Below are 17,858 nucleotides of genomic sequence, written 5' to 3'. Positions count from 1 at the left end.
AATAGAGGTGGCACTGGGCACTAGGCCCAATCCACCCCAAGGTGTTTAGGCAGGCAGACCCGCTCGGTCTGGGCCCCTGGAAAGACAGAGTACGGGAGGTGGGTGAGCTGTGCGGCCCCCACTACCTGGTGCTCTGAGTCAGGTACTTAAAGGGACAGCACCGTGGTAGATGCTTGCACTGTGTATCGTGATGTATGTTGTTACCGTGCGGGGCAAAGTGTGAGCTTGTCAAGTGTGTTTAGTTTTGTTGCACCACACCCACAGAGCTAGTTTGAGGGCTCTGCCGTTGTAGTTAGTATAGGGGTGTGACACTAGGTTAGAGTTAGGCCCTGCACGGCTGTTTGCTTGTTTGTTTGTCTCCTTACAGGGACCTGTAAGAGAAGAAGACGTTCGCAGTGCGGAACTGACGGTGAGTAGCATCTGTGTACGTTTGTCCCTTGTCTGTCCCCGAGCGCCGGAATAGGGATTGCTCACGGACGTGAGAATCCCCTTCATCACACTACGCGCGAGCGTGCGAGTGTGTGAAATCTGGGTGGCTGAGGCTTTGCCAGTGATGACCTTTCACCCAACCGGTGAAGGTCGCCGTCACCCCTGGGGTATCCCCTTTTCCGGTGGAAGAAGGGTTGATACCCCCCTTAAGGTAGACTATTTTCTCCTCAGCTCGTTCGTCTGTCAGCCCCGAGAGGGAATCGCCGTGTCCGGATCCGACTGAAGATTGCCAGGTCCGTTGAAGGTTCCGGTACCTGAAGGTGAGAGAGAGCGGCGCCTGGTGAGTACCGAAACTACACCTGCACGGCAGCAGGCACCACCACACGCACCGCTGCCCTCTTACATTTTGGCGTAGTCGGCAGGATCAAGGATACAGGATCACGGACACGATGTGGAACGTCACCAAGACCTCCCTGCGGATGGCTCCGGAACAGACCCACCCCCGGATGTGTGCAGACCAGAGCGACTGGGTGACGGTGTCTGGGGCAGACCTCCTGAAGATGGTGCAGCGGTCGGTCCAGAGTGAAAAGGAAGAGCGCTGGGAGAAGGGGCGCAAGAAGGCCGCTGTGACGCCCTTGCAAGAAATGTCGGCAAATAGGGCACTTTGACAAAGAGTGTACTTGGCGAGAGACGTCCCCAAAGAAGGTGGTCCAGGAAGCGGACCGAAGACTTCAGAAGGGCCAAGCGAAGAAAGAGTCCTGGTGTTTGCTCTGCGGAAACTACGGGCATGAGCATAACAGTTGTCCCTGGGATGAAGAGTTGAGCAAAGACGAGGTTGATTCCTGGTGTGAAAGCTGTGGAGATCCCCGACATCAGCTCCTGCAGTGTCCATGGACGGAAAACAGGACAGACTACGAGGCCACTGTGAAGCAGCTGACGGAGTCTCGTCAGCAACTTTGGGACCGGGTGGCTGCAGAGCCCGTGTGTGCGCTCTGCGAGGAGAGGGGACATGCGCTTCCCGATTGTCCGTGGAATGAAGACCGGATGATTGCGGATGGTCGTGCCCAGAGATGGGAGGAGGAAACCAGGGAAATGGAGCAGAAGACCCTGCTTGAAGTTAGTTCGCAGGTGCCCATTTCCTCTGAGCCGGAACCAACGGGTGAAGATCCCTCAGTGAAGGAGGTGCCCAAGGAACCCGTCTTGGAGAAGGTGGCAGTGGCCCTCCCTTGTTGGAAGTGTCGGCGACCAGGACATGCGGCGAGTGAGTGCCCCTGGGAAGATGCCGCGGACCTACTCTGTCCCAAGAAAGCGACCCCAGTAAGGCAGAATCCTTTCCCGCATAAGGCGGAGGTGGACGACTGGGAGGTGAAGAGACCACGCTGCGAAGAAAAGCGTGAAGACCCAGTGACGGGGACGTCCGGAATCTCCCCGCGATGGAACTGTCCACGACCAGGACGTGTGGAACAGGTGTGCCCTGGGTACCAAGAGATGCCAGCGGAAGCGAAGGAGTACGCTGAGGAAGTAAAGATGCCAGCGGAAGGGACCAAGTACGCTGAGGAGGAAAATAATCCCCTAGTCCAGGTATCAGTGGAGGAGGACTCGGACTACGGTGAGATGTCCGCCGATGAATCCCTCCAAGAGCAGATGGAGGACGACTCGGGCATCGGGAGTGCCGACGAGTGGGACTGGCAGGATCGGGTGGAGTCGTGCTCCCAGTTGATTGCCCTCCGTGAAGAGGAGGAGATAGTCCTGGAGCAAGAACACCTGCCGGAAGTGCCGAAATGGACGGACGTACGGGGAGAGGATCGTGATGCCGTGGGAGGACCCGTTCCAGAGGAAGACATGGGACCTTTGGAGATGCCCCACGAGGAGATGCGACAGATGGTGGTTGTTGCCCGGGAGGAAACGGATGCCCCGGAGGATTCCGCTATTGGGTGGTGGTCGGTACCACACCCTGAAGACATGGACGAAGCCACGGACGATATCGGAGGTCAAGAGTGGGTGACTGTTGTCCCCGTGGAGGAAGATTCCCCTTGGTGGCCAACGTCGAGCGACCGTGAGGAGGTGCCACTCCCCCAGAGGATCCGCCGATGGAGGTCAGGACGTAAGAAGAGGGAGCTGGAGGGGGAAGGGTGTGGGGTCACAGTCTGTCCGGGCTGGGACCTTGGATTTCCCTGATTCGCGGACATTGGACGTCGTGGAGACCTTTGTAGGGACTACAAAGGAAAAAGGGGGGGGAAATGTGGAGATGTGCCCTGTGTCCCAGGGCACATCACCACAACAGTGTGCAGGGGATCTGTGTCCCCTGCAGAGCGTGAGGGTGGACAGCGCTGTGGCAGCTTGTCTGTCCCCAGCGCTGGGTGTGCGGCGGCGGCGGGTGTCTGGTGCAGGGATCGGACGTTTCCCTGCACCAGGCTGTCGTTGGCGGCGGGTAGCGGCGCGGCAGCGGCGCTTTAAACTTGGCGCCATTCCGGCCGCCAATCAGAAGCGCCGCCCGCGGCTTTTCAAATCCGGCGCCGTCCGCGAGCCAATCGCAGCTCGCGGGGCGCCGGCCAATCGGAGCGCAGAGGAAGAAGAAGACGCCGGGCAGGAGCCGAGGATGGAGGGCGAGCGGAAGAGCACTGAAGAGCTTCGGTGGCCGCAGAAGAGGCCAGAAGACTCCAGGCTCCGGGAAGAAGATGTCCAGCGGCGGCTGGACGCGGCGAGGCGACGGCGGCGCCGCTGGCCAGGACGGGCCAGCGGCCAAAGAGTGAAGGGGAGCGCCGGAGAGGCCACCAGGGGTGGGAAGGAAGAGAGCTGATGAAGCTCCCCCCTGGTGCCTCTCCCACCGGGTCAGGTAGGCCCTTATCAGGTGCCCCTGTACCCTCTCTCTCCTCCTTAGACCACTGGGTGTTCGGGCATTAGGCCCGTGGGCACAGTCAGGCCCTCCCAGCCTGTGGGCAGATAGTCGGGCCCTCCCGGCCCATGGGCACTTTGTCGGGCCCCCGGCCCGTGGGCACATAGTCGGGCCCCCGGCCCATGGCGCATGATAGGCGGGCATTAGGCCCGTGGGCAATTCAGGCATTAGGCCTGTGGGAGCATTAGAGGGCATTAGGCCCTAGTTCCTTTTGGCTTAGGGACGTAAGGTGACCCTGGGCACCAGGCCCAGGTCGCCCAACGAGGGACCAGTTAGGCGGGCGCTAGGCCCGTGGGTAATGTCGGGCCTCGGGTCCGTGCGCAAATAGGGGGGGCGCTAGGCCCAATAAATAAGCGGTTCCCTCGAAGTGAATAGAGGTGGCACTGGGCACTAGGCCCAATCCACCCCAAGGTGTTTAGGCAGGCAGGCCCGCTCGGCCTGGGCCCCTGGAAAGACAGAGTATGGGAGGTGGGTGAGCTGTGCGGCCCCCACTACCTGGTGCTCTGAGTCGGGTTCTTAAAGGGACAGCACCGTGGTAGTTGCTTGCACTGTGTATCGTGATGTATGTATTTACCGTGCGGGGCAAAGTGTGAGCTTGTTAAGTGTGTTTAGTTTTGTTGCACCACACCCACAGAGCTAGTTTGAGAGCTCTGCCGTTGTAGTTAGTATAGGGGTGTGACACTAGGTTAGAGTTAGGCCCTGCACTGCTGTTTGCTTGTTTGTTTGTCTCCTTACAGGGACCTGTAAGAGAAGAAGACGTTCGCAGTGCGGAACTGACGGTGAGTAGCATCTGTGTACGTTTGTCCCTTGTCTGTCCCCGAGCGCCGGAATAGGGATTGCTCACGGACGTGAGAATCCCCTTCATCACACTACGCGCGAGAGTGCGAGTGTGTGAAATCTGGGTGGCTGAGGCTTTGTGCCAGTGATGACCTTTCACCCAACCGGTGAAGGTCGCCGTCACCCCTGGGGTATCCCCTTTTCCGGTGGAAGAAGGGTTGATACCCCCCTTAAGGTAGACTATTTTCTTCTCAGCTCGTTCGTCTGTCAGCTCCGAGAGGGAATCGCCGTGTCCGGATCCGACTGAAGATTGCCAGGTCCGTTGAAGGTTCCGGTACCTGAAGGTGAGAGAGAGCGGCGCCTGGTGAGTACCGAAACTACACCTGCACGGCAGCAGGCACCACCACACGCACCGCTGCCCTCTTACACATGCAGCATCACTGTTTAGCAGTCAAGAGGACAAATACTTGATTTGCATTCTAGTAGTAAAAAAAATAATCAGGAATATATTCCAGAATATTAACTACAGGATACTCATTTTCATTTTTTTAAGAATAGATCATAAAAATCCATTAGATCAGGATCCCAGCTAGCAAACTGACTACTACTAGGATAAAGCGATGCAATTGAGATTAAAAATGAATAAAACAAATTAAAAATGCATGATTCCATTTGTTCTGTATTTGGTGTGTTTACTATGCTATACAATCTAAAAGATGAAACTCCATACAGAATAAGGAAACGACAGTACTACTAAAATAGAAATATGAATTTTCCATTCGGATCTGACTTTTATACTGTAAAACAGGATATTTCATACATTGACATTACCAATTGGAAAGGTTCTTAAAGCTAAACTGACACGGATAACTGTAAAAGTATTGATTTCATAAACGTCAGGAGGTATCTGATTTCTGTTGTCTGATGCAGGGCACTAGTGGATGAGATAATCAGGTACCAGTCTGGGAAGAATGTCCAGGGTTTCCTTCCTGCTTTTACTGCGAAGACAACGCTCAGCATAAGATTGAATTTTAAAAGTGTAAAATGAGCAAATGGCATAAATAAAAATAGCATTACTGTATATCAAAAACCGCTGAACAGCCTAAGGTCAATTTTGGGAACATGCCCAGGCAATGCATGCACTGCAATGCTAAGACATGGGACAGAGAAGCACCTGGTATGTGTTGCTGTGAGAGCAGGGAGAAACTATCACCACTCTTAGGGGGTCATTCCGAGTTGTTCGCTCGCTAGCAGTTTTTAGCAGCCGTGCAAACGCTATGCCTCCATCCACTGGGAGTGTATTTTAGCTTAGCATAAGTGCGAACAAAAGGATCACAGAGTGGCTACAAAATATTTTTGTGCAGTTTTAGAGTAGCTTCAGACCTACTCAGCGCTTGCGATCACTTCAGACTGTTCAGTTCCTGTTTTGACGTCACAAACACACCCTGCGTTCGCCCAGCCACGCCTGCGTTTTTCCTGGCACGCCTGCGTTTTTTCGAACACTCCCTGAAAATGGTCAGTTGACACCCAGAAACGTCCTCTTCCTGCCAATCACTCTGCGGCAACCAGTGCGACTGAAAAGCTTCGCTAGACCTTGTGTGAAACTACACCGTTCATTGTAATAGTACGACGTGCGTGCGCATTGCGGTGCATACGCATGCCCAGAAGTGTCATTTTTTTGCCTGATCACTGTGCAGCGAACAAAATCAGTTAGCGATCAACTCGGAATGACCCCCTTAGACTCACCTGAGCCACTTATGTCTCTGGTTGCTGGAACACAAAATAAAAAGTGTTTTGCTTAAACAAAAAAATAACTCTTGTCTCCAATGACATCCTTTGGAGCAATAGGTCCAGTGGATGATTCACCATACATGTATGGAAAATCTAAAGTTCAAGGTCAAGCCTACCATCAAGTAGGCTCACTGCTTTACTTCATTGGAGATGGGAACCAAGAAGCAAAAAGACTATATGAAAATATTCCTGCCATTGATTTCCATTGTATCCGGACAAAAGGTCGACAGTCAATAGGTTAACGTGGTTGACTAATGGTTGACATGAATTAGGTCGACATCAAGGTCAACATGTAAAAGGTACAAAAGATTGACTGGTTCAAATGGTCAACATGACAATGGCCGACACACATATGGTCAACAAAAGTGGGTTTTTTTTAGGATTTTTTTTATTTTATTTTATTTTTTTAACTATTTTTATGCTTTACCATCCACATGAACTATGATTGGGAACAGTAACATTGCCCGAAGTATGGCGAGTGAAGCGAGTCATGTGAGAGGACGTGGTGCATTAATGGCATTTTTTTTTGTGACAGAAAAGTGACAAAACAATACACAAAAAAAGGGTTGACTTTTTTGTGGTGACCATTTTCATGTCAACATTTTGACCCTGTCGACCTTTTCCACTGTCTACCTATTGTAGTCGACCTTTTCACCCTGTCATGGACCTTTTTACTGTAGATCGTATGATCCACAACCCCGATTTCCACATAGTATTTCAGGTGCAGGAAATGTTGCAAGCCACAAATAACTATATCAAAAGCTTAGTAGATGCCATGAGATGATCTAAAGCGCCCTACACACTGGGCGACGGTGACGGGCGATATGAACAATATAGCTCAAAAATGAATGATATATCGTTCATATCTTTTAGTGTGTAGGCTCCATCGATGAATGATGCGCGTCCCCGCGGTCATTCATCGTTGGTTTCCCGTTGTATTTCAATTTAAAACAATTTGGACGATAACGATCACCATTCAGATCGTTCATCGTCCAAACTGATGCCGTTGCCCAGTGTGTAGGGTGCATTAGAGTGATCATCCATGGTGACAGGACATCTGCTGGTGAACATCAAGGTCAATTAAAATCTTCATCCTGGGCAATGCCGGGTATCCTAGCTAGGAGAAGATACAAAATCAGATTGTTTTGTATTTGCTATCATTACTTCTTTATATCCGAAACCAGCATGTCGGCAATAAAAGTTGTTATTGGCAGATTTATTGAAAATATAGCATTGGTAATTGCACGTAGTGCAACTGTCTGTTATAAAGGGAGCTTTAAATAATGTGACCAAATCTGTGAGTTGTTGCTACTTGTTTACAAATAAATAAATAAATGTCTCCACTCTAGTGGTTAGGAGGGGTTACTATGGAATCCCGGCGTCACATCCCGTTAGGAGGACGCATTTGTGTTAGGATCTCCTGCTCTGTGCTGCCACGTCGCCATGGCAACTGGGAGGCAAGTGTTAGCGAAGTAACCTGAGCGCAGCTGATACTCCGGTCCGGGTTTTTACTGTGTAGTGGTTACAGGCTCTGTGCACGGCAGGGAATCCGGCGCTGGTTTTGTGCTCACAGTCTGTGAGGTCTGAGTGGGGCATGGACAGCACCTGCTATATAAACCATCCTCTCAGGCTAGGCAAATGCTGCTGAATCTTTGTTTGTTAGTCAGTTCCAGAGAGTTAGCTAGTACTGTGTGACTTTGTATTTACTTGTTGCTTACTGCGAATAGGCCTTGGGATTCGGTACTTCATTCTGCCAATCCGGACCTAGCAGTAAGACTGGAGTCAGTTGTTTGACCTGCTGGGGTTCTTTTGCTATTCTGTGAACCCAGCAGGTTTGCTGCTGTACTCTCAGACCTGCTTGCTTAATCCTCCCTTACTGTGCAGGGCGTCCAGGTGTCAGTTTAGTGGCAGTAAGCTGAACCTGTGCCCTGCAAGTGGGGGTTAGGATTGTGGATACTCTCCTTGTGTCTATATTTCTATCTCTGACCAAGGAGTTTATTCCCACACCCGTTGGTAACCCTTTGTGTTTTTTTCTGTTGCTCTTAGCAACATCATTTCAGGTGCTCCACATGTTAAATCACTACACCTCGCTTCATTGTCCGCTCTATTCCATCTGAGCATTCCTGACACTAGGGAGACACCCAATTCCTGAGCCTTTGGGCTTCTCCGTTCACTTTGTGTTTATTAGTTATTCCATCACCTCCTGTGTATGTTATGTTATACTGTCTGTGAGTTTGTTTGCTTCGCTTCCCTCTCTGTTCATACACCGGTATACTCCTGTTAGCACTGGTGTGCGTAACAATTTGTTTTATGCGGCTGCAGATGATTTTGCACTATATTACACACTTTTCCCTAAGAATATGCAATCACTTATGTGGAGATCTCAGCTCTACTACTGATTTATACAGTAGAAACCAATATATCCCAACTACCACACATCATGAATATACTATAGGGTATAAAGAGCAATATACACCGCTAGTGCACATCACATATCCAATTACCGCACATCGCACTCAACCACTTTAGAAAGCATCAACAACGTGATGCATGACAAGTTTAATGTCTTCGTTATGGTTCTGTAAGAGGCACTAATGATTACAAAGTTTCCAGCATACATAAATGTGTAAGCCTAGCGAGATGAGTCCTTTCCACATTAATGATTTATCAGAAAATGAATAATTTGAATAATGAATATTCAGAAAACTGTAAAATGATTGTTAACCATTCAGTAAATTTCAGCGTCCTCATCAGCAAAACAGTCATTTACATTTAGAGGCATATTATATACATAATATTTAAAAAAAAACTTATCTCTGAGTAGCCTGCAGTATCTCTGACAGTACGCTTATTTGGTGGATCCTTCCGTGGCAGGAAGGAGATCCTCTCTTCGGCTTGGTCTGCTTTGTCAGACTAACCAAAGTCAGTCAAAGACACTCTCCTATGATCATGCAGAGGGACATTAACTGCATTACTGCCAATTCAAATCAGTAGGAGAGAAGGGTTGGGTATAACACGCCGGCGGTCGGAATGCCGGCGGTCAGAATACTGACCACGGAATCCCAATGATATCCCCCTTGCCCACTAACCTTAACCCTCCCTTTGCGTAGCGTAAACCTAACCACCCCCCTCCCCCCACCGCCTAACCATAACCCTCCCCGGTGGTGCCTATCCCTAACCCCCCTACCTACAGTCTAAACCTGACCTTCCCTCCACACAGCCTAACCCTAACCCTCCCTGCGGTGCGCCCAAACCTAACCCGACTTCCCCCGCAGCCTGAACCCTTACCTGTCTGACGTGGTGGTGTCTGTTCCCGGAGAGACAATCTAAAGCTCTAGGGTGTCACAGAAATGCAGTACCCATGCCTATGAATCACTGGGCTAATGTTTAGAGATGTCTCCAAGAAAACAAAAGTAAAAGTACTCAAAATATATTTAGATAGACAATGTAAAAGTAGCTATAACAGTGTGTAGTGTGAACGCAGATATGAGGCAAACACGGGATATTACACTATATCATATACGGCAGCAGGGACGGACTGGGGCCCTGCCTTGCGCACACGTGATATGGGCGAGCGGTCACTATTCACAGTACATGCCGTGAGTCAGGGGGCATGGCCTCGCTGCACGCCCCTGTATTTCTTAGCAACCAGCACTTCGGGCGGCGGGGAGGACTAACAGAGAGCTGAAAGCTGCACTGCGCGCGGCCTTCCCGGCTCTCTGTGTGACCAGAAGTGCCAGATGGGCAATCCTGCCCTGCCAGACAGCTCCATTAGTCAAATTAAGAATAGGTTTACATTAGAGTATCCATAAGAAACATGATGTATTATTTAACTACTAGTATTTTGGGATCACTTCAGTCCAGTCTCCCCCCATCTCTGCCCCACCTCTATCCCCGGCCCCTCTGTTCTGATCTTCGCTCCCTAGCCCATCTCATTGCTACAAGTGTGGTTATCCAGACACCCATGTAAAGAAATAAAATCCATAGGTGTGAAGGAAGGGCAACAAAGTTTAGGCCTGAAAAGAAGTAAGCAGCTGAGGACATTCCATTACTACATATGGGCATGAGCTGTTCTGCTAAAGTCACCAACCCATACAGTCCACTGTCAGAGGTTTCATCCTCAGCAGAGAAAAAATAACTGAGGCAGTAAGAAAAGTAATCTTGTCTAAGTTTATCCAAGACTGAGAAACGCTGTTCTAGAACCACTATATTCTGCTTTGCCTACAGAATGTTAGAAGTACAAGTAGAGCTTATTGATGGAGGCTTTCAGCATGGCCAGTTTACACCAACATGTACAAATTGGAGGTTGTGTAAAAGAACAAATTACACTAGACGGGCTCTTTGATCTATGTGATTTATACATTTGTACTTTGATCAATACTTACTATAGATTTGCTCCAAAAGGGGATTTTCAACTGTTGGGAGATATACACAGGTGATTTTGATTTTATTTTAGTTTTTTCTGTAAATTCTACGCTACTGTAATTCTATCCTGCTGCACTGACAGGCAATGCACCTGTACATGGGGGGTAATTCCAAGTTGAGCGCAGCAGGAAATTTTTTAGCAGTTGGGCAAAACCATGTGCACTGCAGGGGGGGCAGATATAACATGTGCAGAGAGAGTTAGATTTGGGTTTGGTGAGTTCAATCTGCAATCTAAATTGCAGTGTAAAAATAAAGCAGCCAGGATTTACCCTGCACAGAAACAAAATTACCCACCCAAATCTAACTCTCTCTGCAAATGATATATCTGCCCCCCCCTGCAGTGCACATGGTTTTGCCCAACTGCTAAAAAATATCCTGCTGCGATCAACTTGGAATTACCCCCATGGTGTGAAATCAAGAGATTTGTTAGAAACTGCTAAATTCTAAGTGATTTGTTTTCTGTATACTTTATGCACTGGCATCCCTAGGGTAACACTGGCATCACAGTAGCTAGCTGCTGTGCTGTAACATTACGTGTAGCACTCGGCTCCTGTCACAGCGTAGGAGGCGGCTGTGCAGCCCAACAAGTCTCCGAGGCCATCCCAACATCTCTGGAAATGCTGGGCAAACCCCAGAAGTGATCAAAACTACTGTAGGGCTGGGCCACAAAGCAGGGGTCTTTACAGTATAGTAGCTGTCACTGACCCCCGGGACGTCCCTCGTTTGTGACGCTTCTAGATAATGGATTCATGATTTCAGCTCCATTAGACCTCGTATTAATCTAACAACACTCAATCTGTTAATCTCCCATAGACACTATAAAGGAAAGCATGCACTTCACCAAGATAAAGACCAGGAAACTGTAATTAGTGCTAATAACAAGGTGCAAAACCCTGGAGGGATTTTACTAAAGCTAAATATAGGAAAATTAATCTTGTGACATGTGACACTTCATAGCAAACAGAGCTAATTAAATAGATGTACAGAGATCTATAGAGTGCAAAATCCAACTGTTTTAGGTCTTGTATAAAACATTTTTAGACTTTGATTTTCTATTTTAGCTCATTATTCTAAAGATATTTATAAACAAGGGAACACACATTTAAGTGTGTGACAATAAATAAAGAACAAAGATGAATTACTCTTGTTTTTTTAATTCAACAATTTTTATTAGATTTTTTATAGAAATACAAGAACAGGGAAGACCTTCATGATACAGACATACCAAAAACCGGAGAGTAACCGGTATAGTTACAATAATCCATCGTAAGGTGCTTTTAAGCCACATCAGTGAGACAACAGATACATAGTCGTTAATTGTAGGCTTGAGTAAGAGGTAAAGGATAAACAATCTTAACCTAAATGAGGTCTAGGAAATGATGAAGACATTACCGACGTGCGTCACAGCATAAGAAATCACCATATACCTAAGGCTAAGCATACAATTCTACCTGAGGATTCACAGGACTTCAGTATACCCGAGAGGTCAGTAAAGAAGACAGACAGGAGGGGAGGGGTGGGGGAGAAACAAATGGGGAAAACAATACAAGTATAATCATATCATGAATGAGTAGCGGCCAAAGAAGTCCTAAGTAAAATTATTAAAGAAGTAATTCAGGCATGGTTAGCCGTTCTAACTAAAGAGAAGGTTCAGTACCCATATGGCATCAGACTAAACATACAGCATGGGGTATTAAAATTAATATAATTGCATTTCCTAAGGAAACAGCAGGAGGTCCCAAAGGAACAGTACATGGGCCTAGGTTGTCAAGAGTCCCTATAGATTTGTCTATATAGATACCACGTTGTGGTCTCAAAAAGTTTATAGATGAACGACTGTACATCCGGGTCTAGAGTATCAATATACTTCTCCCACTTCTTGGCAAACCGCCTGACCCCCAATTCAATATCAGGAAGAGTAGCACGCCTCTCAAAATAAATAATCCGGAGGGTCATGTGTTTCACAGCCATCAAAGAAGGGGTAGACGGTTTGATCCAATTATTGAGAATTTGTTTCTTGGCAATTGTCAGGATAACAGAGAGTACCAGAGCAATATCTCTATCTTCAGGCCCAAGAGACCACTCCCTAAAATCAAGTAGCAAACAAGCCTTCGGGCGTTTTATTAACCGTAAGTTAAATACTGTGTTGAGATAAGCGACCACCTTGTACCAAAACTTAGATATTTTCCGGCAAGACCACATATTGTGGTACAAGGTGGCACTCTGCGCAGTACATTTGATGCAACAGCCAGTGTCGTCTGGGACCATGTGTGCCCTCTGATTAGGCGCTATATATGCCCTTTGGAGCGTCTTCAAGTGAACCTCTTGCAAAGAGGCAGAGTATAAGAACCTAAAAGTGGGTAAAATGTTATCTAACACTTCAGCGCACGATCCCATATTGGGGATATCTCTGGACCAGGAAGACAACGCGGAATCCCAGAGCCGGTCTCTGTATGAGACCCTAAAGGTGTTTCTGAAGTAACTAAGATGGTAAGGACAATCTTTAGTAAGCACCATTAAGGTGTGCAGCGGGTCTGTGGTAGCCTCAGAAATCATTGGGTGAGACTGGGATTGAGCAAAGTGTCTAGCCTGCAAGTACATAAAAAATTCCCAGTGGGAAATACCAAATTTTATCTCGATATCAGAGAAAGAAAGCACTGCGTTGCCTCCTGGGTCGTATATGTCTCTAATAGCTGCGATCCCCTTTTCTCTCCAACTCAAAAAATGTGCGTTATCAAGGCCAGGAAGGAAACATGGGTTGCCCCAAAACGTAGTGTGAAGAGAGGTGTCAGGTTTTCTCTGGGCTTTAGTGTGAGTGGTCTGCCATGCTCGATATGTATGCCAAAATAAAATATTGTGTTTTATCTCAGATGGGAGTCAGGAGTTTGGGGTGTGTAAGAGTGCAGCAGGGGAGAAAGGATGGAATACAGCCAATTCAAGTGGCAAGTTCGTAAATACTGATCTGCCCCAAAGCCAGTCTGTGATATACCGGTACATCGCTGCTCTACTAAATAGAACAGGATGCGGGATTCCCATACCTCCCTCTTCACGTAATAGCTGCAACCTAGCGTAGGGGACTCTTGGTCGTTTACCTGCCCATAGAAATCTAGTGAAACACTGTTTAAGAAAAAGGACATCTTTCTCAACAAGGGCAATAGGGAGCATAAGAAGAAAATAAGCAATCTTGGGAAAAACAACAGATTTAATAACTTCTGTGCGACCCATAAGAGACAAGGGCAGAGACGCCCAGTCTGTAAGGATTTTAGACACCTTGGACAAAATAGGACCAAAATTAACCGCATATAGATCCGGGAGGGAAGTAGAGATCTGAACCCCTAAATATCTAAAACTATCTCGAGCCACTGGAAATCGGGACAGGACCGGGTGTAATGGAAAGAGGGAAGAGTCTCCTGAAAGGAGGAGAAGCTCGGATTTAGATATATTAATTTTGTATCCCGCAAAGTAACCAAATTGTTCAATCAGGGAGACAATCGCAGGGATGGACGTATCAGGATGAGAAATAAATAGAAGCATGTCGTCAGCATACAGTGATAATTTTACCATGGTGTCCATTATTTTTATGCCTGTAAATCTGGGAGAATTTCTCAGGGAAACAGCTAGGGTTTCTAAAGCTAAGGCAAATAATAAAGGTGACTCTGGATAAGAAAAGGAGAAAAGGGGAAGAGAGGATACCATTCCCCAAAACTTGAGTGGAGGGAGATTCATATAATCGGGAAATAAGAGAGACAAAGTCCTCAGGTGCACTAAAGCGGTGGAGCGTTTCATACAGATGGTCCCAGGTGACCAGGTCAAATGCCTTTTCAGCATCAAGTGACAATAATACATTAGTGTCAGTGGGTTTGGAAAGCTGAAAGGCCTGCATAACAGTCAAGACCTTTCGGATATTGCTCACTGATTGCCGACCCCAAACAAATCCAGTCTGGTCTGTATGAACTATATCAGGAACTATGAATTTGAGTCTATACGAGAGGATTTTAGTGAACAATTTATAATCCGTGTTTAGAAGGGAGATCGGACGATAAGAACTGGGAGACTCAGGATCCCGGCCAGGCTTCGGGATAACCTTTATGACTGCGGAATTAAAATATTGGGGCAAGGAAGCACCCTGCATAAAAGAATTAAATAAGACAGAAAGAGGTTCGCACAGTCTAGAAGATAGAATTTTATAGTAGTCATTGGCGAAACCGTCAGGGCCCGGAGTCTTCCCAGTCTTCAGTCCAGCTATTGCTAAAGAAACATCCTCAGTGGTGATAGGTGCAAGAAGAGAGGTACAGTGCGACTCTGACATTTGAGGCAGATCAGTAGAAGACCAAAAGCTAGACTTGTGGGTCTGGTTAATAACAGGACGTGCATAAAGAGTGGTATAAAAAGACTGTAGCACCTCAGCAATCTCGGCAGAGGTCCGAACACTGTCCCCACTTTGGGTGAGCAGAGAGTGAATGACCACTTTAGGGTGTCTGCCTTTTAACAAACGAGATAACAGTTTGCCAGACTTATTGCCATATCTGTAAATGCCAGTCTCTTGAAAATGAATATTTAGCTTCCATTTGAGAAAGGAGGGTATCAAACAGTGTTTTTTGTGTAAGGTACCGTTCCCTAGTAGAAGGGGAGGGGGAGGATTTAAATTCTTGAAAAGAGTGAGTAAGAGCTGCCTGGGCTTCCAAATATTGTGAGTTTAAATCTAAATCCCTTTTTTTACTATAGGACATAATGTGCCCCCGAATAACTGATTTTGACGCCTGCCAGAAAAGAGCAGGATCATCGCGCAGAGTTTCTCCATTATGCGTATGATAATCCAGCCACGCTGCATCTAATGAGGAGCGGAATTTCAGAGAGCCACTTAAATGAGAGGGGAAGTGCCAGGAGCGAAAAGGGGATTTTTCTGAGAGGAGCATCAATTTCATCCAGCATAAAGCATGGTCCGAAATACAGATATCCTCAATTTTAGAGTCAGCCTCTTTTGAGAAAAAGGAGTCAGATAACAGCAGATAATCAATCCTTGAGAACGTGTGGTGTGCAGCTGAGAGGCATGTAAATTCCCTTTCTAATGGGTAACATGCGCGCCACACATCCACTAAGGACAACTGCGAGCAAATATAGGGGATACCAATACGTGGTAACGAGGGGGGAGCGCGGGGGGGGGGATTCATCCAAGGTTGGAGAAGAATATAAATTAAAATCTCCACCCAGGATAATAGGCATTTCAGAGTAGCTTAGTAGCTTAGTGACAATGTTCGTATAAAATTGCTTAGAGTAATGATTGGGAGCATAAATATTACAAAGTAGGAACCTGGATGCATACAATGTGACATCTGCCAGTACATACCGACCCGGAGTGTCATCTAAAATCGCATGGACAGAGATAGGGACCGTGTGCCATGCTAAAATAATCACTCCCCTAGCCTTAGAAGAGAAGGAGGAAGAGGCTACCACAGACCAACCCATAGTGTTCAGTTTTTGGCATAAGGTGAGATTCCTGAATGAAAACAACATCCATCCACACCTTCCGAAGATAGAGCAAAATCTTTCTGCGTTTAGCTGGGGAGTTGATCCCTCCCACATTCCACGTACCGACACTCAAACTAGCCATGCATCAAATGAACTGGGAAAACCTGAAAACCTGCGCAGTAACCATAATATCTACAGCCGCCGAAAAACGGATACAAAACATACCGGGGTGGACACATAAGGAGAAGAAGGGGAGGGGGAGAAGAAAAGAGGGACAGAAACATAGAAAACACACAAAATATAACATTAACATTGTGAAAGAAAGTCCTGCTAAGGACAATCATAACTTCAGAAAACGAGAACAACCGGTTCAAGCAAGCACAGAGGCCGTCATAGACCGCCAATGAGCCAGCCAGAATTATGAAAACCTGAGGAAAAAATGAGGGAGGGGGCGCCCTTACCCACCCTCGGCAACATAATGAATGAAAATATACATAGGAAAAATAACAAGAAAATATCAGAGCACACAGAGCATGTTACAGAAAAAGAAAGAAAAACGCAGCCTGTCACCTAAGAAGAAGGGGGAGATATCTCCGCTAAGCATATATATGCATTCTAGAAAGATTACATAGCCACAGAAAGACAACAGATGAATAATAAAAATCTAAAACATAAAACAAGGCAAAAAGGTTCAACCCGCTGTATAAGACCAAAGTCTCCTTTGGGGGAAAAAACACCTGCAGCAGATTTAAATTGGCAGACATAACCGGAAACAGAGAAGTCCAGGAGCAATACTCAGCCATCTCGATCCAGGGCGTCATCCGCCTGAGAGGAGTCGTCATCTGCCTTGGATGCCTCAGAAACATAAGCCTCTGCATCTGCAAGATTTGTAAAGTCCCGGAAAGAATTTTCATCAAACAGGTGTAGTCTTGCAGGGAAGAGCAGAGCAAATTTTTTATTCGCCTTTACCAAACGTGAGCAAAGGGGAGTAAATTCCCGACGTGCCCGGGAAACCTCCGCGGAGTAGTCCTGGAAAATGGCCAAACGAGCTCCCTCCCATTGTAAATTCCTATGCCTCCTGGATGCCGTCCATATTGCCTCCTTATGGAGAAAGTTCAGACATTTAAATATAACCACACGTGGTCTGCTATTAGGTGAAGGACGTGGGGGACCCAGTCTGTGGGCTCTCTCGATAACTAAGCCAGTGCATTCATCTTGGATACGCAACAAATCAAGGTGGGACGTCTGTAAAAAAAAAGAGTCAAATCAGGACCTTTCAGTGACTCAGGGAGCCCCAGCACCCGAAGATTTGATCTCCTCGATCTATTTTCAAGATCATCAACCTTGTTCAGCAGCTGGAAGTGAGATTTCTGGAGCTCATCATATCTGTGCTTAAGATCCCCAACATCCTGAAAAGTCTCCCCCAGCCTTTGTTCATTTGTAAGAACAGTCTTAGATAACTTCTTGATTTGGGATTTTAGATCTTTTACTGCCTGCTACATTTTAGCAGCATGTGCATCCATAATAGGCTCCATGGCATCCTTAACAGCTCTTACTACATCAGCATAAGTCACTGGAGAGGCAGGGGAACAGTCAGGCTCACCTGAGGGAGAAATGTGTATGCAGAAGCCTGGTTAATGCTGCCAGCAGCCTGCAGACTCGTTTGCGAGATAGGTGCGGCGGCCATCTTGGATTCCCCCGGCCGTTTTTCAGACCTCGATCTCTGGGCTTTAGGGGGCATGGGGGAGGACAGAAACCTTTCCATCCAATCCCCAGCACTTTCCCACAGGTAGTGTGCGCCAGGTGCGGAGAAAAGCCGCGAGCGGGAGGCGCTGTGTGCTCCGGTTACCGAGGGTGCAGGAGAGCTGCAGCAATCAGCTTCTCCTCACATGGGCGCCAGAACCGGAAGTCCTCAGATGAATTACTCTTTATAAGATAAAAGCACTTTAATCCGTAAATTTACTCTCATAAAGGTTTTGACATCGGTTCTTGGATATAACAGTAAGAAAGCTAGAGAGAAATAAGATACTACTGCAATAAAACTTCAAATACTCTCTAATACATCCCTACT

Source organism: Pseudophryne corroboree, chromosome 6 (assembly GCF_028390025.1).
Source record: "Pseudophryne corroboree isolate aPseCor3 chromosome 6, aPseCor3.hap2, whole genome shotgun sequence".
NCBI lineage: Eukaryota > Metazoa > Chordata > Amphibia > Anura > Myobatrachidae > Pseudophryne > Pseudophryne corroboree.
This window is presented reverse-complemented; position numbering follows the sequence as displayed.